Source organism: Helianthus annuus, chromosome 4, assembly GCF_002127325.2.
Source record: "Helianthus annuus cultivar XRQ/B chromosome 4, HanXRQr2.0-SUNRISE, whole genome shotgun sequence".
In the NCBI taxonomy this organism is placed as follows: Eukaryota; Viridiplantae; Streptophyta; class Magnoliopsida; order Asterales; family Asteraceae; genus Helianthus; species Helianthus annuus.
This window is the reverse complement of record NC_035436.2, coordinates 89,664,182-89,688,970: the sequence shown is the minus strand read 5'-3', so window position 1 is coordinate 89,688,970 and position 24,789 is coordinate 89,664,182. Positions and strand designations below refer to the sequence as shown.

Below are 24,789 nucleotides of genomic sequence, written 5' to 3'. Positions count from 1 at the left end.
ATGGGAATCATGCTGAAGAACAAATGACATCAACAGGTCCTCTAGGGTATGCCCCATATGAGGTGGATCGACAGGTGGCATAACGGGTAGCGAAGACCAGAAAGAAGGCTCGCTGGCAGTGCCAAAAGGCATAACAGGAAAAGATGAAGTGGATGCTGAAACAGGAGATATCTGAGGCATGACAGGCATGGGCATCGATACATGGCCAAATGGGTGGGCTGAAGAGCCCTCTCCAGGCCCCGCTGGAGGTATGACAGAAGGAATCTGAAACGAGAACTCAGGATGGTGAGCATCAGTGCGGTGAGGAGGAAGCGGCGGAACATCCTCGTCAGCCGGTATCCAACCGTGCTGAGCCTCCTCGTCAGGGGGATCCATGTGCTCTGCAAACAGAGCATGCTCGGGCTCAATAGATAAGGGATCAACAGGAGCTAAAACAGGATCAACGTGAGCAACAACAGGATCAATATGATCGACATGAGGGTCAACTGGGACGTCAGCGATCGGAGGGTCAACAAGAGGATCAACAACATGGTCAGCATCTAACAAAGGCATATCATTAACAGGAACGTCGCCAAGTGGCTGATCCGCCAAAATAGGATCAATAGGAACATCAGCATGCGCCAAACCATGCTCATGTGCGGGATCGAAAGCAGCGGCCTGCTCTGGAGCTACTGCAGGCTCGGGATCGACAAACGCCATATCGAAGTCAAAGTCCGGATCGATAGGATCGAAAGGGTCGGCAGGGTCAACGGGGTCCTCTACAGGCTGGTCCATGTGAACGAACTCAATATCACGGTCTGGATCGAATCCAGGGGGAAATACAGGGTCAGAATCCTCGATATCGTCATGCTCAAAAACAAAGCTCGGCATAGGAGCGGCAGATGACGCCTGGTCAGGATCCGAGTCATGAACGAAAAGCTGCGTGCTCGCCACATGTGATGGAGCAGATGCCACAGACTCAAAGGAGTCTGGGGCTGGAGAATGAACAGGCGAGTCTCCGACAGGAGCACCGGCGATCATCAAAAGACCGCCAGCGGGCAAAAGAGCGGGGTCAGGATCCTCGTCCTCGTATAGCTCATCATCGAAAAGATCAATATCGCCACCAGCCTCGGCATCAAGCATAAGCTCATAAGCTGGGTAGGATGCAAGAGGAATCGGGGCGGGAATCACAGCGAGAGGAAGATCCACAGCAGGGCCACCAACGATGGGCTCATCGACGCCGTCAGGTAGTGCGAACGGCTGAAAGTCGTCGTCGTCTGTACTGGTATAATCCGAGGTGTGCACCTCGTGCTCTGATGACGTAATCTCGTCTGACTCCATGGGTCGGGGTCCGGTAGTGTCCGAGTCTCCAGTATCTGAGGTGTCCATGAGTCTGTAATACAATCACAAGTATGTACAAATATCAGTAAATCAGGTAATCACACAAGTTACCACATAATAACCACATATTCCTCCTAGTCCCACTAGCCTCCCAGCCTCCCAGACTGTTCTTCCTAGTCCCACTAGCCAACTTCTCCCAGCCTCCCAGACTGACTCCCTAGTCCCACTAGACAACATCTCCCAGCCTCCCAGACTGACTCCCTAGTCCCACTAGACAACTACCTCGATCCGTTAGATCGAGCCTCGGCCTCCCAGACCGAGCCTCAGCCTCCCAGACTGAGCCTAAAAATAATAAAATATGCTCAACATTTGTTTATAAAAAGTTTTGGATCTGGACTTAAGTGGTATGCAGAAAAACATTTTCGTGAGAGCCCTAGTGATCATAGTCTAGACTCAAAATGAACCCTAGTTCGCTATGATCAGAGCTCTGATACCAAGCTGTCACACCCTGGCTTTGCGGAAGCGTGGTTAATTTGGTGTGACTTCTTAATACCATAGCTTAATCATAACAAGCTATATGAATTTAAAATCATGCAAAGTCATCCATTGAAAATAAAATTGTCAAACATTGTCTAAATGGGTAAACACCCAACAACCATTACTTGTCTTAAACAGTACAACCACTACCATAATGCAACATAAATAAACATGGTTCAGGGGCCATGGCTTGTCCAGGAAAGAGCCATGAGCCTTGAACCCGGATGACTCTGCGTCTAAATGCAGCGAGAAATCCTGCTAAACCGTGCCAGATCCTTAATTCCCTGAAATACATGTAAGTTGAAAAATCAACAATAATGTTGAGCGAGTTCATGCGAAAATGAGTAAATAAACCTTTATCTTTATCAAAAACCCTGGTATGTAGCAAATAAGGAAATAAAAGAGATCACCAATGGGTTGCAAGTCCACTGATATGTGTGAAGTGCAAGTAGGGATGACTCAAACCTAGCGGATTTATGCGTCGGGCACTAAGTCACCCCGAGGTCCGTTCAGCTGGACCTGGGGCTGGGCTCGCTACACCCAGATAGATCTACCGCTCCTGTCCCTCGGTCCTCAACGAGGATTAATGGCCTCAAGTTTCTGCCTACCCACTCACATGATCTAAGTAATAACACTCCTTATGCTAACCATACCATGTATAACATATCCATAATCATTGTAACATGTATTTCACCCCCGCAGTTTATAAAACTGAAAACAGTTAAGAGAAAAGGGGGACATGAACTCACAGTGAACGCGTCACAAAATCAAGCAATCCAATATCCAAGTGCTGTGCAACGACCTACATGTGCTAATTCTATTAGACGGATGGCCGTGCTTTAGCTTCATAGTTTACATTTTTAGGAGACGGTTAGGCAACCGTTCCGTGTGTATACTTGATAACGCAATCTCCTTCCCAAGGATGGGGGGATTTAAATACATGTACACTTGTATCATTTTATTAAGTCCCACTTAATATATTTTATTTCTTATTTCAAAATATAATCATTTTTCTCAAAAATAATATATTTTCTCTTTACATAATACTTTCCAAAATAATACGTTGACAACATACGTGTCGATGAATATTTCCGCGTAATGCGTAAGTTACGTTTTAAATGATTAGGTGGTAATAGAAATTACCATTGTAACTTTTATGCTTGTCGTATGAGCGTTTATATTATTTTGGGTTTGACAAGTTAGTAAATATTATTTTTACTCTAAAAATAATATTTATACATTTTCACAAAATAATCATAAACAGTGTTGTGACAAAATATATTTACCGAATATATATTTATTACGTTTAGTTTTGTGAAAAATCCCACCTCCGATTATTTATAAATAAAGTTGTGGCGAAATATATTTGAAAACATGTCAAAGTAGTCTAACACTTGTAAATAATTCTAAGTGTTAGATTTTTAGAAAATTTCGCCAGAGTTTCCCCTGTAACTGGAGGTGGCCACGCTTTCAAGCGTATCATTTTCTTTTACAAAATCATCTCAACAATTTATCAAATCAACCGAATCAATTTTCAACACTTCAAATAGAAGACTAGTATGTAAAACCGCGTTGTTTCATGAACTTGTAGTTTTTACAAAATCTACGGTGTAGGTCTCGTTATTTTTGGTGGATCTATTCACAACATAGCTTAGTCTTGCAAAAACCTCGTTTTTGGCACAAATCACTTCTTACAACTTCCCGACAATTTTTGTAAACATTGTTATTTTGTCGGATCTTTTATTCTACAAGTGTTTATACACTTGTAGTTTATAAAAATCGTATTTGTTAACACTTTATCCATTTTTATAAAAACATGATTTTCTCGACACCCGGTCCTACGAATATACCACTTGTACATACGTAGATCGGCTCGTTTTAAATACTATTTTTCACGTTAAAACATTTTTACACAAGTTCATGTTTCCCGTGTGGTGGAGTTTCACCTTTTAACCCTTGTACCAAAGAAACAAGTGTATGTCAAGATACGTGATCCTAACAAAGTCGGGTTAAACGATGATGAGAGCCACCACATCATAGATCGGGCCATTAAAAACCAACATATTTAAATATTACGACATTTACACGCGTTTTGAGCTTTTATCCAACGATATTCACGTTTTAGCAAACTTTAAAGTTCCATTAAGCGGGTTACCGACATTCAACCGACAAATATCCTTTTAACCACTTTAGACATGACCAAAAATGAGTTTTAAACGTTATACCTCTAGCTCGGGGCTAGGGAAGAAACTAGTCGAAAACTGCGTGGATAATAGCAAACGGTAGAGGTCCTCCGCGTTCCGTTTGTTCCGAGCTCCGTTGTACGTAACCACCGACACTTGAGTATACTTGGAATGTCAAGACTTCAACCGAAAAACGGATGGGTGGTGGGGCTAGTGTTCGGCCGAGAGGGAGAGCAAGGGAGGGAGAGAGAGTGAAGGTGAGGTGTGTGTGTGTTTAGGTGTGAGAGGTGAGGATATTTATAGAGAAAGTTGCCTCGTTCTTCGCGTAATCTAATTTAATATAATAAAGGACGTACTCTCCCGGTCCCACTAGTTGGCCGATTCCATTGAGTTGTAATGGTGCTCGGTTCGTTTCCAAACGTTCAGTTACGGTTTAGTTTGGTTAAGTGCGTTAACTTTAAGGTCTAACCCCGTTAGTTGTTTTAGTGCATTAAAAGCGGGTGTTAGGGTAATCAGGGACCCTAACTGGCTCAGAAAAGTACTAATATTAATTTTGGCAATATTTTTATGTTCCGGGTATTGTCCGGTTGTTCGGTCGGATAGTAATCCGTTAAAGTGCTTAAGATATCCGTTAAGCGTCATAAATAATATTTTTAGCGACACAATTTATTCTGCAAAGTGTCGGGAATAATTCCTCATATTTTGGCACTTTATTAATTAGCTAGAAGCTAGTGTGTTGATAAAAGTGCTGTGTTCCGTGCTTAAAGTATGTTTTAGGCACATCCAAATCTCTATATCTTATTCCTAGAGACGTAATCATACAACCCTTGTATCCCTACACACACTATGGGTGTAGTAAAATAATTCTGGCTCATTCAGGCCTTTAGAGGCAGTGTTTGCCTGATGCTGGCTATACCAGCAAGTTCACTGTGTATCCGTTTAGTGCTACTGTGCTTTTGTGCATCATGCTTGTCACTAAGGTTCAGTAAATAAGTAGTGTAGTGACAGGAATATCAAAGTATGATGCAGATATGTACAAGTACCAACAATCAAGTAGCAGTTTATCAGCAAACTCAGTAAAGCACAGTAATTAGGCAACAATTAATAATTAATTAGGTCGTACGGATACCTGGTTTTGAGAGGGTTGTCACAGTAAACACTACACACTTTGTACCGTAAAGGTAGTGTCTCCAGATTTTGAGAGCAAAGACTACTGCACCTAAATCAAGATCATGAGTCGTGTAGTTCTTCTCGTGCACTTTCAGCTGTCTTGATGCATAGTCTATAACTTTGTTTCTTTGCATAAGAACACAACCAAGGCCTAAGTTGGATGCATCACAGTACACGACAAAGTCGTCGTTACCCTCGGGCAAAGATAGAATAGGTGCATCACAAAGCTTCTGTTTCAAGGTCTGGAAAGCTTCTTCCTGTTTGGATCCCCACTGAAAAGGTTTGCTTTTCTGAGTTAAAGCAGTGAGAGGAACCGCAATCTTCGAGAAGTTTTCAATGAAACAGCGGTAATAACCCGCTAGACCAAGAAATGAACGAACCTCGGTAGGAGTAGTAGGAGTATCCCAATCCTTAATCGCACTGATTTTGGCGGGATCTACATGAATACCTTGTTCGTTGACGATGTGCCCCAAAAATTGAACTTCCTTAAGCCAGAATTCGCACTTGGAGAACTTGGCGAAAAGCTGTTCTTTCTTTAGGAGCTCCATTGTAAGACAAAGATGCTGTTCATGATCAGCTTGAGTCTTAGAATAGATCAAAATATCATCAATAAAGACGATGATGAACTTGTCCAAGTAAGGCTTGCAAACCCTATTCATCAAGTCCATGAAAACAGCAGGAGCATTTGTTAAACCGAAAGGCATAACAGTGAATTCATAGTGACCATAACGCGTACGAAAAGCTGTCTTGGGAATATCTTCTTCGAGAACTCGAAGTTGATGATACCCAGAACGCAGATCAATCTTTGAAAAGCAAGTAGCACCCTGTAGCTGATCAAAGAGATCATCAATGCGAGGTAGGGGATATCGATTCTTGATGGTAAGCTTGTTAAGCTCACGGTAATCGATACACATCCTGAATGATCCATCTTTCTTTTTCACAAATAGGACAGGAGCGCCCCAAGGGAAAAGCTTGGATGGATGAATCCTTTGTCAGAAAGCTCCTGAAGCTGCTTAGATAACTCTTGCATCTCGGACGGTGCAAGACGATAAGGTGACTTAGCAATGGGATTTGCGCCAGGTACAAGATCAATGCGGAACTCAACTTGGCGCACAGGGGGTAAACCAGGTAATTCTTCAGGAAATACCTCTGGATAATCCCGAACAACAGGGATATCTTGGATAGTCTTACCCTTGCCTTTATCCTCTACGACATGTGCTAGGAAGGCAACATATTTCTTCCGTAGGTATTTTTGAGCTTGGGTACAAGACATAAGCTTAAGACCACTGACGGGTTTCTCCCCATGAATTTCTAAGATCTCACCAGTCAATAGTGGTATACGGACCAACTTCTCAAAACATACCACCTCAGCATGGTACTTCGATAACCAATCCATTCCTACTATAACATCGAAGCTCCTGAGTTGCATCGGTGTGAGGCCAATAGGGAAAAGATGGTTATTGAGATTCAACTGGCAATTTCGAAGAACCGAGTCGAGTATAATGGGTTCACCACTAGCTACTTCTACTGTCAAGGGCTTTCCTAGTTTTGTTCTAGTCACCGCAAGCAAAGGCTCAAATGCTAAGGACACAAAACTCTTATCGGCACCCGAATCAAATAGAACAGAAGCAGGATGGTTGTTAACAAGGAACGTACCGTTCACCACTTCGTTATCTGCGCGAGCCTCATTGGCATTCAAGTTAAAAGCTCTACCACGAGCCGGTGCCTGATTTGCGTTTGCCAACCTCGGGCAATTGTTCCTGTAGTGGCTCAGATCCCCACAGTTGAAACATGAACCAGGCGGAAAGTGAGGTCGTGCAGGATTCTGAGCAGGGTTTTGTGCATGGTTTTGAGCTGCCTGATTTTGATTCGGAGCAAAACGGCAGGTGGTTGCAAGATGACCAGACTTGCCACAATTCGTGCAGATACGGCATTGCAACTGTGGCTGGTGATGGCTGTTACATCTGTTGCACAGAGGTGCATTCCCAGCATACTGCCTTTTGGCAGCAGGTTGTGCAGCCTGATTCTGTGCAGCCTGATTAGGAGCAGCCTGATTAGTCTGAGTAGTGACAGCAAAATTCTTGGAAGCCTTACGCTTCCTCGATTTCTTCGAAGACTCAGCAGCCTTCTTGCCCTTGCTATCCTTGGTATTATCAGACTGTTTCTGTTTCTTATCACCCTTCCTGTGGAGTTTACCCTTCTTGATTTGGGATTCAGTAAGGGTAGCAGCTAGCTCAATGGCCTGTCGGACGGTAGTAGGGTGGCTTCCAGTGACAATGTCCTGAACAGGATCTGGCAACCCATCTATGTACCTCTTGATTGCCTTATCCAAAGGCGTGACCATTGTCGGACAAAGCAAGCTTAACTCCTCATATCTGTCTGTATAAGCCCGGTGTTCACCACTGACTTGCTTCAGATCATTGAACTCATCTTCGAGTGCCCTCTGCTCGTGTCGAGGACAGAATTCTCTCATCATGAGAGCCCTGAGTTCCTCCCATGTCTGACCCAAAGCAACATCAGCACCTCTATCTCTCATTACCCCATTCCACCAGGTAAGAGCCCTCTATTGAAATACACTCGAAGCAAACTCGACTTTACGATTGTTCGGATACTGAACATGGCGAAATGTGCTCTCAAGACTCTCAAACCACTAGAGAAGCCCTGTTGCCCCTTCAGTACCACTAAACTTGAGCGGTTTAGCCGAGTTAAACTGTTTAAAGTTGCACGGAGCAGGTGCATTAGCATTGTTATTGGTGGCTTGGTTTATTTGAGTTATGAGACCAGGTAGCATAGCAGCCATCTGCTGTGCTATAATAGCTGCCAGTTCGGCATCAGGTTGAGGAATGTTACGTCGAGGAGGCATTCTAAAAGAGGAAACATGAGAGAAAACGAGTGAGATGATGTAATAAAATCGACAAAAAGCAAGGAAGGTGGTCATTTGCTTGTTACCACAAAGCAAACAAAGAACACACAATGACAAATCAAAGTAAATGAGTCATAATAATGTATCGCGAAGACATGCTCGCCTATAAGTGAACACTCACCCCAAGAGTTCCCAGGTAAGAGTGACTGGTCCGATACTGCGGATTTGTACGAACACTCTAGCCTTAGACAGAAAACTCAGGGTACAGGCATTCACTCTTCTAGTTTGCACGTGTTCACATTATTTCGACCCAAAACTATGACGAGATTTTGAAAAATTGGAAGGCACACAGCCAAAAGAAATCATCTAAGGATAGATGATTGATTTCAAAATCATTTTGGAATATTGTGTTCAAGTTTTGGTAATCACCTAAGGATAGGTGACATGTATTGTTTTAAGATCTAAACACAAGTAAACTTGTGTTAGGGTCCTAGAAAGTTATAGTCTAGGTCAAAGCATTACAAATAACCTAGTTCCCTATAACCATTGGCTCTGATACCAACTCTTCTGTCACACCCCGGTCGCGGTAAAACAACGAAAGCCGCGGCGGAAACGCCGGGGAGGTGAGTAGCGACAGAATTATTGTTTCAACAACCATGGCAATTAAAGTTATGTATTATTAAAATTTAAAGTTACATTGTCTTTGAGTTCAAACTAAACTAACATAATAACTGTCTTTTAAGTCACTAAGGCCCGAGTCCGCCTAAGTGAAGCACAAGCATCATCATGCATTAGCACCTGAAACACATGTAAAAATAGGTACGTCAGCATAAAAATGCCTGTGAGATACATAGGTTTTGTTTATGCAGATTCATGACTTGTATTTGAAAGAAGTGTTTAATAAACTGTAGTCATGAACCTTGTAAAATGTTTAACTTTGTAAAACTATGTGAAAATCAATGAAAATCAAATGATGATGAAATGATAATGCATGGTTAAATGAATAACCAAGTGAAAATGAATTTGGATAAAATGTGTACATTGTAAAACAATGTTTTGTTCTTGTATAAAATGTTTCATGTCTTGCCCAAGTGATTCATATAACGCAACAATGTATAATACAATAAAAGCACTTATATATAGGAAGTACCAGCGGCGTATCCACCATGCTTTTATCATATAACACATTGCCCCGTTACATAAGTCACTTATCAATAACTAACCCAAAATGTCTTGTTCCATGTCAAAAATGTATATGTGTAAACCATGTACAATGTCATGTGTGAAATGTCTCATGTATAACCAAATGAAATGCATAGCAAGTAGGAAATCATCTACTTGAACTATGTGATGATGTCAATGTATAAACTGTGTCATGTATGGTGAATAACTAGAAGCTACTCAACCCCATAGAAAATGTATAAAACAATGTTGTTGAATAAACCTAAGTTTAAATCAAATGTTATGTTTTGCAGAAAAACAATGCTTTATGATTACAAACATTTATGCAGTAATGTTAATCGCATACATTCAAGCCTTGCGACTGTGGCGACAAACCCTTAAACGAATTAAAGGTTTATCTAAAGTTATGTAGTCGGATTCTGTCATTCCCAACTTCCAAACAAACCTAGGAAGTCGGAAACGGGAGTTGTCAATTCCTATGGTACCATTACATAAGTCCGAGCGGCGTGATCAATGTTAATGAATGTATTATTGTCCCGATTTAACATACCAAATGTCATAACCAATGTAGCATGTGAAAACCATGTACTAGGAATGCTAAGTAAACATGCCTAGTAGAAATGTTCATGTACAACAATGTGCTAGCATGCTGAGTAAACATACATAGCAGAAATGTCATGTAAAACAATGTGTTCCATATGCTAAGTAAACATATGCAACAAATGTGTAACAAATCAATGTGCTAGCATGCTTGACATACATAGCAAAAACACAATTGAAAGCATGTACTATAAGTGTACTAGGTGAAACTAGCATGTTTATGTCATAAAAGCATGAAATGCATGTAACATGTATGTACATGTGTATCACCCCAAAGTATTTGAAAACGGTAAAAGAGGGGAACTATGTACTCACTTGGGATTGCTAATTAGTCTTGAGAATAAGAGCAATTTAAGCTCCAAGGGTCACGGAATCAACCGGCACCTAATATAGGTAACTATGTTAATAAATCGGCTCCTAAATCGGGAAATAGGATAGAATGAGGTTCTATAAATCAAATGAGTAGTTGAACTCATATGGTATGATTTAATAGGCCCTACATTCTGATTGGAAAGCCTACCTAAGTGCTTTTGACCCGTTTCGACACATTATGGTAACATAAGCTACTATAAGGCGTCGTTAGCGTAAAACTATGTTCGGATGGTTAACTATGTGCTATGCCAAGTCTTACATGCCCAATTATCCCTAAACATGTTACTAAATCAGATTATAAGTCAAAAATATGTTCACATAATCAAAATACGGATTTATGTTTCAAAAGGGCATTTTGGTCATTTCCTATGGGCATACAAGCTAACTAGCAAATGACTAACCAATCCTAGGTGATCATAAGGTTATAACCTCAGTGGTTATTCCCTATGAAATTATGATCACTTACTAAGCTTGGTCGGATCCTAAAGATCGACCAAACGGGTCAGGTTCGGAAGTCTAAGCGGTTGTTTAGACCGCTTAACTCACGACCCTAAACAAGCACTAAACTAATAGTGTCGAGTTAAACATGTCAAAACATGTCTAACCTACTGATTTGGTATCAAAAGAAAGTGTTTTGATACCCTAAAGTAGTTCTGAGGCAAAATGCGTGCTAAAACGCATTTTGACCGAAACTTTGACTCGACACTATAACTAGCTAACGTGGTAATCAGCAGCTATAATCACGAAGGATTATAACTATCGTGATTACAATCACGTTTCAAAGTTCAATTGAACTTTGACTTGACCAATTGATGGTCAAAACCGAAAGTCAAACTGTTGGCCAAACGTTTGACTTTCTGCACTACATAAGGAAAAAGCCATAAAAAGAATGAAAGAATGCTCACTAAGGGTCCTTGCTATCTTTTCAACAAAGAAGACAAAGTCCTAATGCTTGAGAGAGCTCCCAAGTCAGATGTGAAGAAGAGAAAATGAGAATGAGCAAGGAAATGAGGAGAAATGGATGGCTATTTATAGTTGTTGTGAAGTAACAGGATCATAACAAGTGTTTTGATTAGCCATTAAGCAATGAATCATGGCCATCCATTTGTTACCAACTGATTAGAAGCCTTGGTGATCACACAAACTTGCTCAACATTCCAAAAAAATGCATAATCAGCCCCTGAAGTTGCAACAGATTGCTGAAAATCAATTTCTGGAACTGGGCATGCTGACGCGGCCTGCGTAAGATAAGGGAGAGCGCTTACGCGGCCCGCCTGGGCTCCCCAGATCAGCAACAGTTTGATATATTGACAACTTTAGTCCCTGCATGCATTCGAGTCCATTTCAGGCCTTTTTGACCCCCGTTAAGCTATTTTAAAGGCTCTACAAGGTCAATAAAGTTTAGAGGACTCAAAATATGCTTGGAACATGCTCGGATGTCGGCTCGTTTGGGCGTACGGTCGCGTTGTTCGTTAAATTACGACGAAACTCAAACGGACGTAAAAACGAACCAAATTAAGCGACGAATAGAATTTTTGCATGCTGATCACTAAAATAAAAATATTTTAGTGTGTACAAAAAATTTGGATGTCCAGATGTTTCCAGAACGTAAGTTATGCGCGAAAGTGCAAACTTACGCCGTTTTTGACACTTTTAGTCCCTGTAAGATCATATAAGCATGTTTTTGCACACCGAACCTATCAAAGCTTATTTCTAAGCCATGTCTAGGTTATATATGGTATGTTTAACTTATGATCAAGTTCCGGACTGTACGTTGCCTTACGAAACGGCAGACTTTTGCAAGTTGACGCAATTAGTCCCTGAGAGCGAATAAACTTGTTTTTGCCATACCAAACATAAATGATCAAAAATCAACACGGGCACAAAACCAAACATAAATGACAAACATTGGGATCAAAACACACTGTTTTATTAATATTGTATTGTTCAGAGTTTGTAAAATGATATCACAAGCACAGATGTCACAAGTCTCGAACATAAAGGATGAAGAATGGATAAAAGAATGAAGAAGTGTTAAATGATGTTGGAATCATGTTGATCTTGTGTTGTTATGCTTAATACATGTTGTTTGTTAGTAGAAGTAAGATGGTTCATCACCTAGACTTGCTAGATCATGTTTAAGAACATGAACTAACAAGATGTAAAGGTTAAAGATATGAAGGATGATGAAACCATCCACACATGAACTTTGAACTTGAATAAATATAAGTTTTCTTGAAAAATAAAGTTATAAACTTGTAGATCTAAAGATCTATGAGCGGTTTTTCGAAAGAACCAAGTGAAAGGAACGAGTTTTGTTAAAACTTGGATATTACATGAAATAAACACATTTTTAGTGGGTAAACAAGTGTAGGAACACTTGTGTAGAAAGAAAATTTAACAAAGAAATATTTTTAGAAAATATGACTAGAAGTTGTGAAAATACACATTCTTTAAAAATAAAGTTTTTAACTTGGTTTTCAAAATAAACATCACCATGATTTTTATTACAAAATTACCAAGTACCGGAGGTGGATTTTCGTAAATAAAATTTGATAAATATATATTTAGAATATATATTTTATAATAAAACGCTTGTGTGATTGTTTGTTTATTGTGTGCACTAGATATATTATTTTTAGGGTAAAAATAATATAACTATTATATACCATGAAATTTCAACTCTAAAATAATACCAACGCTCTCATAAAATAAATATTTAAGTTACACAAGTATTGTTGTTACAACGCGACACGCTAAAACGTAACTTATGTAGTATTTCTGAAAAATACTCTTATATGTATATTTTGATAAGTATTATTTTGGAAATGTATGAAGTAAAATATAATATTTTTGGGAAAAATATATATATTTTGGAATTAAAACATTTTAGACAAGTGATTAAAATATATTTTCTAAGTGGGACTTAAAATATATTTTTCGGAATTATAGCGTGTACATGTATAAAAACCCCCATCCTTGGGAAGGAATATACTTATAAAATAATTAAGAAGTGTGAATACGAAATAGTTGCCTAACTATTTTTCCAAAAACGTTAAACCCTAAGCCAAGGCACGGCCATCCGTCTAATAGGCATTAGTACATGTAGGTCGTCACGCAACAGATAGAGTTGGAGTTTGACGTTTCAGGATACGCACTTCTGTGAGTTCATGTCCCCCTTTTCTCTTTACTATTTTCAGTTTTATACTTCGGGGGTGAAATACATGCGACAAATATTACAAACATTTATTTACATGGTATGGTTAGCGTAGGGAGGGTTTATACTACTAGAACATGTGAGGGGTGGGCACAACACTTGAGGCCATTAATCCTCGTTGTTAGGACCGAGGGACACAAGAGTGATAGATCTATTTGGGTGTAGCGAGCCCACACCCGTGAGGCCGGGGCGTCCCATAGAAGTGACTGTGTCTTCCAGCCGAAGCCCGGTAACAAATTTGCTAGGTTTGAGTTTCCCTGCACTTTCTCACACATACCAGTGGCTTTGCAACCCATTGGTGATCTCTTTTTCCTTATTGCTACATACCAGGGACTTTTATACATACTTTAAAGGTTTATACTTACTCACTTTTACATGAACTCGCTCAACTTTTTGTTGATTTTTCAAACTACATGTATTTCAGGAAATTAGTGGATCTGACAAGGTATGCAATCTCGTCAAGCTGCGTAAGGAATAATGATGTCATCCGAGTTTAGGAAATGTGACCTTTGCCTGGACGGGTCACAAGTCTTAAACTGTGTTTTTATTCATGTCTTTTGGTTGTGTCTTGTGAACAAGTTTTTAATTATGTCATGGTTGTAATTCGTTTCATGTGTCGACTTTTAAACAATGTTGTCGTAGTATCTTTTAAAACTTGATGAATGGATGACTATCATGTGTTTTATTTTCATATAGCATTGTTATGATAATTGCTATGGTATTAAGAAGTCACACCAAATAAACCCATGCTTCCGCAAAAGCCAGGGTGTGACAACAACATCTTGTATAGGCCGCGCCCAGCCATCAAGGGTCAAGTCCATGCGGATTTCGTCACAGAAGTCCCAGTGGAAAAAATCAAAGATTGTGAGATTGTTGAGACTCCCGTGAAAGACACATCTAATGAGTTGTGGTTGCTGTACACTGATGGGGCATCAAATGAAGATGGCGCAAGAGCTGGGTTGCGCCTTGTGAGCCCCGAGAAGCATGAATTTACGTACGCCATCAGGTTGGATTTCAAGAACACCAACAATGAGGCGGAATACGAGGCATTCTTGGCAGGCTTGCGCCTCGCCACAAAAATGGGAGCTCAAAATCTGCGAGCGCATGTTGATTCACTATTAATTGCCAGCCAAATCAACGGTCTATACGATGCAAAGGGCGAAGTCATAGCCCTGTATTTAGATCAAGCAAAAGAGTTGCTTCAACAGTTCAAATCTTACAAGGTAGTTCACATCAACCGCTCCGAAAACAAGCCAGCAGACGCCCTGAGCAAGCTTGCTTCAACCTCTTTTCAACATCTTGCCAAAGATGTGAGGATTGAAGTACTAAAAAATCCATCAGTTCTGCTGCGCCAGGTGAATGTGATCGAAATGGGGCAGCCATCTTGGATGACCCCTATAATCTAATATCTGCAGGAAAGGATACTTCCCGAGAGCAAAGCAGAGGCAAGGAAGATTCAAAACAAGGCCCTGCATTATGAGATGAATGGTGGTATTTTATACCGAAAATCCTTCTTGGGGCCACTATTGCGCTGCGTGGACCCCAAAGACGCGAATTACTTGATTAGGGAGATTCACGAAGGAATCTGCGGCATCCATGCAGGCCCACGCATGGTTGTTGCGAAGATTATGAATGCTGGGTATTACTGGCCAGGGATGCACGTCGACGCCCTGAAGGAACTTCGCAAATGCGACTCCTGTTAGCGACACTCTCCAAAAACCCTATGCCCAAAAAACGATCTTATCCCGGTATCCACTGCCTGGCCTTTTCAGCAGTTGGGAATTGACATGGTGGGACCCTTCCCAGACGCTCCTGGTGCCGTTAAGTTCATAATCGTGGTCGTCGATTACTTTACTAAATGGGTGGAGGCCAAAGCGCTCGCCTCAACCACTGCAATGATGGTGCGCAAGTTTATCTGGGAACACATCATTTGCAGATTTGGTCTCCCACTCAAAATCGTAACAGACAATGGTACCAATTTCGTGTCCGAAGATCTCCAAAAATGGATGAAGAAATGAAGATTGTGCACACTTTCTCCTCCGTTGCGCATCCTTAAGGCAATGGTCAGGTAGAAAGTGTCAACAAGAGCATTGTTGAAAATTTAAAAGCCCGACTGGGCACAAAGAGAAGAGTTGGGTAGATGAGCTCCCAAGTATCCTATGGGCTCATCGAACGTTGCCGAAAACAAGTATTGGCGAAACTCCTTTTAGCCTAGTCTACGGCTCAGAGGCAGTTATCCCAGCTGAAGTTGGACTCCCCTCACCACGCTTGACAGCAGTCAACACGGTTGATAATGAAGCAGAGCGCCGTCTCGGCTTGGATCTACTGGAAGAAACCTAGTTAGAAGAGAAGTCTTGTAGTGACATACTAGTGGGTTAAAAACCTTATAACTAGGAAAATATAAAACTTTATATTAAAATTATAAAGTTTTAAATAAACAAGGACAAACTAACTAGGACAAATTAACCCAGTTAGTCTTGAGACTTGTAAATTACTTACTAGAAGGTTAAAACACCTTAAATAAATAACTTAATGATAATGGAGGGACTAAAGGTGTTAAAACTAAAACTAATAATAATAAAAACAAGGTTTAAACACCAAACACACTAAAAGAAGTGTGTCTGGTCGATCTAAACATCAGGAGTGAACAGGAGCTTCCCCACCAAACCCTAACTTGTGCAAATTGATCAAATTGGGGCTTCAAATCAGTTCCAAATCGATTTCCAAGCACGAAATTGTCATCTCCATTGAAAGGGGAGTCATAAGGTATGTAAATTTTATGAAAAATCTCTAGTTGGATTTCTAGGTAAACTTAGAAATCTGAAATTGATGGTTGCATGTTCGTTATATGATGAAATTAGGAATGATTTTATGTCTAGGAGTAAACCCTAGTCATTTACTTGTTGAATTGATGTTCCTAATTGTGAATTCATGATCACCCGATTATGTGCTAAATGGGTTTTGTAGAAACATGATGAACACTAGAATCATAATGGTTAAATTGTGTTAATAGAACTCCCTGAAGTTAGATTTGAAGTTTGATGTTAGTACTTGTTAATTTTGCTAGAATTTAAGGGTTTAGAACACTTAAATGGGCTGGAGAAATTTGATGTTTCGTGTTGCACACAAGGTGCTTGTTAAAATGCTTGAACAAGAAAATATAACAAAGCTGATTGGAATAAAAATTATTGGGCTGCAGTTTTTAAAAAAATCATATAAAATCACTGGAACATCCTGTGAGGTTGAGCCTTATATGCTCAGAAAGCTATTAAAACATACTACGTTTTATGTTTGAACATGTTTGTTAAATTCTGATGCTAAATGGGTCAAAACAGTGTCCGAAGTCGGCTGAACTGTTTTGACAGCAAGCTGATTGGAAGCATTTTGACTTCTGAGCTGATTTTTGCGAAAATCATAATTAATTATAGGAAGCTCGGATTGAGCTGATTCTTTTTGGGTTGGAAAGATATTTTAGTATTCTACATTTCATCTTTGATCACCAAGGGCTGAATAAAACTGTAAGGTGGTTAAAAGAGTCGATTCCGCAGCTACATTGTAAAGTTGCTACACATTTTATTGATAAACTTAATCTATGAAAATTGTATACAAGAAAAGGATGAATTGTGAGAAATGTGATAATGATGGCATTCTAATAAATTAACTTGAGGTAATGTGTCTAACGTGGAAATATAATTTGATTGTAAGACTTGGTAAGAGATATGTCGTAGTAGCTTTTATTCCATACTTGAATGGTGTGGTGTGTACCATGTATTTGCTTCAAACAAATTTTATGAAATTGGGTGTATTAAAGGCATCTAAAATACATACAAAAGATTTATGCAAGTAATATGTACGTGTATGCCAAACATGTTCTAAGTTAGTGCTCAGTCACATACACAAGGACAGTTTGACTTACGAAAGTCAAACTGACCTAAAACTAATGTCTTGATAAATGAGTATGTGTGAATCCATGAGATGTTGTGGTCATTTTATATAATGACTAATCTAACAAATCTTGTGGGTATTGTGTTAAGTTTGATCTCGTCAAACTAAGTGGGAGCTGGAAAGGAATGGATCAAACGGGTCAAGTGCGCAAGGAAAGCTCGAACGGACGCAAACTGTAAGTAAAGCTTACACTATTTTTTTAGCATACGTATTTATTCTATAGGTGATAAATACAACAATATATCATGTTCGAATTATGGGTTCCGACACGAAACGAAATGGGTCGGAACGAATAAAAACATTTAAAACCATGATTTTTAATAAATATAATTGTTTGGTCGTATAGACCAAATGGGTCAAATGATGGTGATAATATCATATGACCATATCGACTAATGTTGGTTGTTAAGTCATATGTTTACAGGAACGAATAGAAATTTGGATAATTACGTCATCATAGAATATTGAATTAATAATAGCAAGGCATAAACGGGTCTATACGTTGACCCGAGCCAGGTACGCTTATATATAGATTTATAGTTAAAAGTGTTTAACTTCCCTTCACGGGTCAAAAGGAGTAGATAGGTAAAACGGGTTAAGAATTCATAAGAAACCCGTAATTTGAACCTTGCACATTAGTAAACTGATATAACGTGATATGCATGATATTTTGAAAAGGGTAATAAACAAGTTTGTTTGATAAATCACGAACGGGTCAAAAAGTGTCATAATTGAATTTCAAGCCGAGAGCTTGAAAGTTAAAATTTTGTGAATTCAGATGTTGGATTTTAACTCCATATGATGGAGGATCAAATTACAATCACGTAGAAAGAAACGGTAGACCCTGTAAAAAAATATGTATATATATTTTATTCAGTTTTGCTTCCCAGACTCATTTAGATACGTTTTAAACCCCGTATGACTAAAGCATTTCATGTTTATGAAATATAGGTACATTTTGGATGCCAGAAGACGATCAAGCTCAACGAAGAACCGAACACGAATAAGATAAAAGCTTCCGCACGTTGTTTCGTCGTAACTTTTAAACGACGAACTCAATTATGTTATGTTGTATTATTAAAAAATTGTAAAGTTTAAACAAACCCGTATTTTTACAAAGTATATGTAGTCATAATTACATGTTGTTTGTCGTATACTTTACGAAAACCATTAAATAATGACAAGGGTGTTACAAGTTTCGTTATTTCCACTAGTTTGGTTAACTTAGCAATATCCATCGCTTTCATATACTATCGAATTCTTTATGAATCCGTTATCTTAAGTTGCACTATGTCGCATGAGATACGTAGACAATTAGTGACCAAAAAGATGTTACCATACTTATCTGGTAATATAACAATTGGTTAAAAGTATAATTAATGTTTAAATGATATCTCGGATCAAATACATTGAGTTTAAACTCAATGAATTAAGTAAGAAAGGGTTTCGAGGACGAAACCTCTTTAAGGGGGGTAGACTTGTAACACCCCGAAAACAGGTTTGGTAGTTAACCCACGTTAATACTAAAAGACGGGTAAAGTACCGTTAGTGGTAAAAGTAACCCGGTGAATATTAGGATTTTAAATAAATAAACTTAATATTAAATAGAAGTAGTATAAAAGCTTTTTATGAAATGAAATTTATAAGAGGCCGAGTAACGGGATTTAAAATAAACTTAGTCATAGATTCCCCGGACCCACTAATTTAACTAGGAATGTTTAACCTAGTTAATAAGTGGGGAATATTGTTAGAAATAAGTAGGTTGTGCCCTACTTAATTAACTAACCAAACATGAGGGGCCAAAATGGGATAACTTGAAAATGGTTTTTATTAAACTAAATAAAATAACACAACACACACACACAAGAGTGTGTGGTGCGTGTTCTGGTTCGACCAGGAAGGGGCTCCAAGGAGCAAGAACCCTAACTCAACCAAATCCATCAAATTGAAGGTCAAATCTAGCCCGAATCGGATGCATGAACACGTATTAATGATCACCTAGTCGTGGGGATCACAAGGTATGTTGAATTGTATGATTTAGTGATACCTTGAGATTATGATGAACAATCATAATCGAAATTCTGAGATCAATGTTGAATCTATCAGTGTTATTATGATGAAATCTTCGTTTAGAAACAAACCCTAGTTGAAAAACTTGATGAATTGGTGTCAACACTAGGGATTTGATAATTACCCCATTATGTGCTAAGTGGGTTTCATGACAATATGATGAACACTCAGATTAGAGTGTTAAATTGATGGATATTGATTGTTATGATATAAGCTCTTGATGTAATTCATGAACACTAGATATAGATGTTTGATTTTGATGTAAATCTTGGTGAAAATAACTAGTTATGAACTAGTTAGTAAATAAGAAAAATTATGCACATTAGGTGTTTGTTAAAATGCCTAAATGAGAACTAAAGTGTTGAAATTTAGAGTGAAAACGCGTATTTGAATGAGATGGCAATTACGCGTGATATGAAGTGATAAGGGTTCTAAATACTATGTTGATTTAGACTTAATGTTGTAAACCATGTGATTGAAAGTAGTTAACTTTAGATGAGTTAAGTTAACTAATCATGAAGTCGAATAGTAGCTTAGGCATAGAAATTAAGTGAGGTGGAATAGTCGTGATTTTTATGACTAATTTAACCGCCTTGTAAATGATTGAAAATAGTTTGACGCCTAACGAGCTATTTGGAGGCTTGGGAAAGGAAGCGGGTCAAACGAATCAAGAATGGAGGAAAAGCATAATTCGGATGCAAGGTAAGTATAGCTTACACTAGTCTTAAATTGTGGAATATTTTCTCATCATATAAAATTACGAATGAGATATCTAAACAACTGAAATATGATGTTCCATCGTGTAGTCGAATGGAACAAGACAATCAAAGATGAAAGAAACCGTAATAATGGTTAAAAAGAAGTAAATCGATAATTCGGTCATATTATGTCGAAAGTAATAAACGGTTTATATGTTAAAATGACGGTACGGTGTTAAACGGAACGAGTCATGTAGAGGAGATGATAATAAATATCATCTTGCAAAGATAAATGGTCAATTTGGCCAAATGGGTCAAAAGGTGTAGATAACACCTTTTGACTATATAGACTAATGATTCTTTGTCGAGTTATATGCTTACAGGAATAAATGTCCAATGGATATTCGCATCGTTCTTAATTAGCGAATATAAAGCAAGGTATTAAAACCGGGTTAATAAGTTGATCCGGGCCAGGTATGTATAATAGATCAACTCCTCATTTAGAACTTGGAGATCTTTGTGAATTAGGCAAAGTAAAATGGGATATTCGGTTACCTTAAAAGGTAAACTGAAGGATTTAAATTATAGACAGAGTGTTTTGAAAACAAGATTTGCTTAAAAATGAGATTTTGGGTGTGCTTGGCTTAAGCAAGCCCTTCGTCGTAAAAGAAGGGTTAAAAGTGACCAAAACGCCCTTGTAAGTAAAATTAAGCAAACAACCCTTAGAAGTCGCTTGAAAACGAGTTTTATAACCAAGTCAATACTTAGAATAAGTATAGAAACTGAAAGAGGTATTTTATTAGTCATATGGCACTAATTGAGTTTTTGCCGTAAAATAAAGATTCGAAAGGTAAAATTTGGTTTTTATATATTACCACATTAAACCCACCATAAATACAGTTGTGGTGGGAGATTATAGGATAAGAAATGTGGTGATGGAATGTTAGAAGCAATCGAATGCAATTTTAGGCTCGAAAGTGCTTAATTACCCTTAACGGGTCAAAATAGAAGTATTAGTGAAACGGGTTAAGAATGTGTAATAACCCGTGATTTGAACCTTGTGCAATAGGAAATAATCATGGTAATTTGTTTACAAAAGAAACAAGGGCCACAAACAAGTTTGTTAAATGAAATCACGAACGGGTCAAAATTTGGTAAAAAAGGTAATAAGCCGGAGATTTAAAAGTCTTAAATTTTGTTAATCCGGATGTTGGATTTTAACTCCATTTGATGGGGGATTAAATTACAAACACGTAGAAAGAAACGGTAGGTCAAACGGAAAGGCGGATTGAAAGATACGAAAGTTTTCGTGTCAATAAGTGGCAAATTGGAGAAGCTGAATGCAGGGGCCACCGTAAATTACGGTGTCCACCGTAATTTACGGTGGAGTTGAAAAATGCTACGGTGGATCTCTTCTGATTTACGCTGGAAGGATAAAGTTTCAGGGGCTACCGTAAATTACGGTACCCACCGTAATTTACGGTGGGCCCTGTATAAAAATGTATTTTTTTTAGCAAGTTTCGCTTCCCGAACTCGTTTAGACACATTTTAATCTCCGTATGACTAAAGCATTTCATGTTTATGAAATGTAGGTACATTTTGGATGCCGAAAAACGATCAAGCTCAACGAAGAACCGAACACGATATTGATACACGCTTCCGCACTTTGCCACGTTGTAAATTTTAAACAACGAATTCAATCACGTGATGTAGAATAACTTATAATTTGTAAAAGTTTTAGTAAACCCGTATTTATGTAGTATGTGTAGTCTTAACTACACATCTAATTGTTGGTATTACATATAAAATCGTTAATTAGTAACTAGGGTGTTACAAGTATTAAAGAAGCCAAGTACAAGACACAACTGGAAAGGTACTATAATGCGAGAGTGCGCATTTGTACCTTCACTCCAGGAGAATATGTCTTCAGAGACAATGAAGCTTCAAACACTGAACGCCCAGGAAAACTAGCACCCAAATGGGAAGGCCCATACTTGGTGCACGAGGTGCTAGGAAAGGGGGCTTACAAGCTGCGCACTTTGGATAGATACGTACTCCCGCGCACGTGGAACGCGCAACAACTGCGCAAGTGCTATATGTAATTACTGCCGGCCTTGCACCTCTACCCACTCATGTTGGCCACGCGCCTTTTTAATTTCTATGTTGGTTAAACGCCTTACTTGTATAAGATGTATGTTGGCCTAAGCGCCTGTTTCTTAATGAATGAAAGCATATGCCTTATGTTTTCTTTTATGATGGTGACTTCTACGTTACAAATGCATGTTAAACTTTTGATTAGCACAAAAACACTTCAGTAAATTACGAGCTCTTGAGTTATGCCTCTAAGGTCCTCCGCGAGCATAGCGCGAGACCGAGCAGTTACACTCACACAAGAGCCACACTTACAGTTATTTGCGCTAACTTAACCAAAGTTTTTAACAACAGTGCAATAATTGTAACGAGGCAAAAAGAAAGCAAACTTGAGCATCATATTAAACAAGCGCAACTGCGCAATAGTTACACAAACAAACCTCCATGGGTTCAAATATAAAATAAGCGCAACCGTGCAACGATTCACATAAAAACTAGAAACAAACTACAAGGCACAAAAGCCTGCCAAAACTATTTCACTCATAACCATCACCATCATCGTCATCGTCGTGCTTGTCGCCATCGCCATCATCATCAGGTTGGCCACAGTCACCATCACCATCATTGCCCGCCGGTTCCTCCTCATCAGATAATTCAAAAGTCTCCGGCGGGTCGAGAATAGCTTTTAAACGTTGACACCAGTCATCATGCTCTAAAGCCTTTGCGACCAAGTCCATCACAGGCAGTGATAGATGGTTATATGCATTTTCAGTACGAGCCAACTTGGCATCAGCCTCACTGGTCACAGAACAATGACTAATGTCGAACGCTTGCCCAAACACTTCTTCCACATGCTGTGCACACTCCAGATAGCCTCCACGGTGTCCGACCGCAAGAGAAGCATCTATAAGAGCAGCAACAGCTCCATCCAGCTCTCCAGCGTTTAGGATGGAATTGGCCATCTACACCAAAAGAAATATATGAGAAATTTGGTTCAGCAAATAAAACCTAAGTAAAGAAGAGAACAATACCAGAACTAATCCTTTACCACGCATTCCATTCAGCTTCGGAGACCAGCGTGTCAACAATGCCCTGGGCCTCAGCATAATTATTTTGTGCCACATTCAGGGCAGATAAACTTATGGCGCACGCTTCCTCGGCCTTTTGCCTGGCCTCCTCAGCAGAGGCAGCTTTTCCCTTCTCGGCCTCAAGTTCGATCTCCAATGACTCACTTTTGTCGACCTGCTCTCGTAGGCGACGTTTTAACTCGGCAATCTCGACGTCCTTGGCAATCAAGTCCTTGTCTTTACCGGATAACTGTGCTTTCACCTCAGCCAGTTCAACCTGCAAGGGATAAAGGACTTAGATAAATATGCAAACCAAAAACACAAAGAGAGAAAGGGTAAGCGCTCCCCGAACCTCAACATTCTCCTTAGCAGCCTGCGCATCTTCAACCTTCCCGGTCAGCTCAGCAACATTGCCCTCGAGCTCAGTAATCTTCGATCGAGCCGCAAACATACACTCATTGTCTTTCTCACAGATTTTCTTCCATTCAGCACGCTCCTTCGCTAGGAGATCCTCGGCAGTGCGAAGCTTGCCCCTAAGACCCTCGCGGCCTCATTACTCCGACTTCCTAAGACCCTCGCGACCTTCTCCTCAACAAACGCAGCCTTTTGCTTCTCAAAATCTTTGGCTTCTCTCAACAAACGATCGCAATACCTTTCCCAATCGCTTCGCTCCCTAACCATCGTGTGCCACTCGCGCACAATTTGATGGTTAGCCGCGCGAGTATTGGCTTCGCCGACAACATAAGCCTGGTATAGCCCGTCATGGGTTCGAGCCCTCTGCCGAATAACCTCGCCGGGAGTGAAAGAATTTAAGAACCAATCACGGCAAGCAACAAACTTCATAAACGTATCCTTCTACTTTAAACCCCAGGGAGCCTGGTGTGGAGCGTTGCCGTGCGACTCCTCGGTATAGGTCTTGTAGTAAAGATCACCCACAGTATCTTTTGGACCGATAGGAGATTGCGACACAAACCCTCCAGCACCACCAGAACTAGCGCCACCAGCAGCATCAGTTTTCTACTTGTGCGCAGCAGAGCCGGACCCCCCAGTAGAAACTACTTGCGCGGTTTGAACGGGGGCATCAGCTAGCACAGTTTTAACTGGTTTCTCCACCTCCGGACCTTTCCCTCTCTCATGAATGGGCTGGTCAAGCCCTGTGACATGGATGACCTCCGGACCCTGCGCCTTTTCAGGAATAGTGGCAGCAGCGACCTCGGTCTCCTTGGGTTCAGTAAGAGGCTTGTCAGCAGCCCTCTTTTTCTCCAATTCCTTTTCCTTTTCAACACGTTTCTCACCAACTTTTTGCTTCTCCTTCTCGGACTCTATACCAGTAGTCTTGAAGGGTTTGATAGTAATCTTGGTCTTCTTCAGCACCGGTTCCTGAGGGTCGAGGATAACAATGCCTTTCTTTTCAGGCATTTTCTTTTTGCCTCCCCAAAAACAGTGTGTTAAACATAGAACAACAAAGGAAACA

The 24,789-nt window shown here is 39.7% G+C and overlaps 1 long non-coding RNA gene across 4 annotated transcripts; it reads left to right on the top strand.

Annotated features, from left to right (window-relative positions):
* Window positions 1-15,800: 15,800 nt before the first annotated feature.
* Window positions 15,801-21,769, top strand: LOC110936380. 4 transcript variants are annotated; one of them, XR_002589940.2, is made up of 3 exons: window positions 15,801-16,210; window positions 17,479-17,564; window positions 21,750-21,769. It is a non-coding gene; the product is annotated as an uncharacterized LOC110936380 (long non-coding RNA). The 4 variants fall into 4 exon arrangements; XR_002589938.2 differs by lacking the exon at window positions 21,750-21,769 and adding an exon at window positions 18,341-18,583; XR_004891285.1 differs by lacking the exon at window positions 21,750-21,769 and adding an exon at window positions 17,800-18,334.
* The last annotated feature ends 3,020 nt before the right edge of the window (window positions 21,770-24,789 follow it).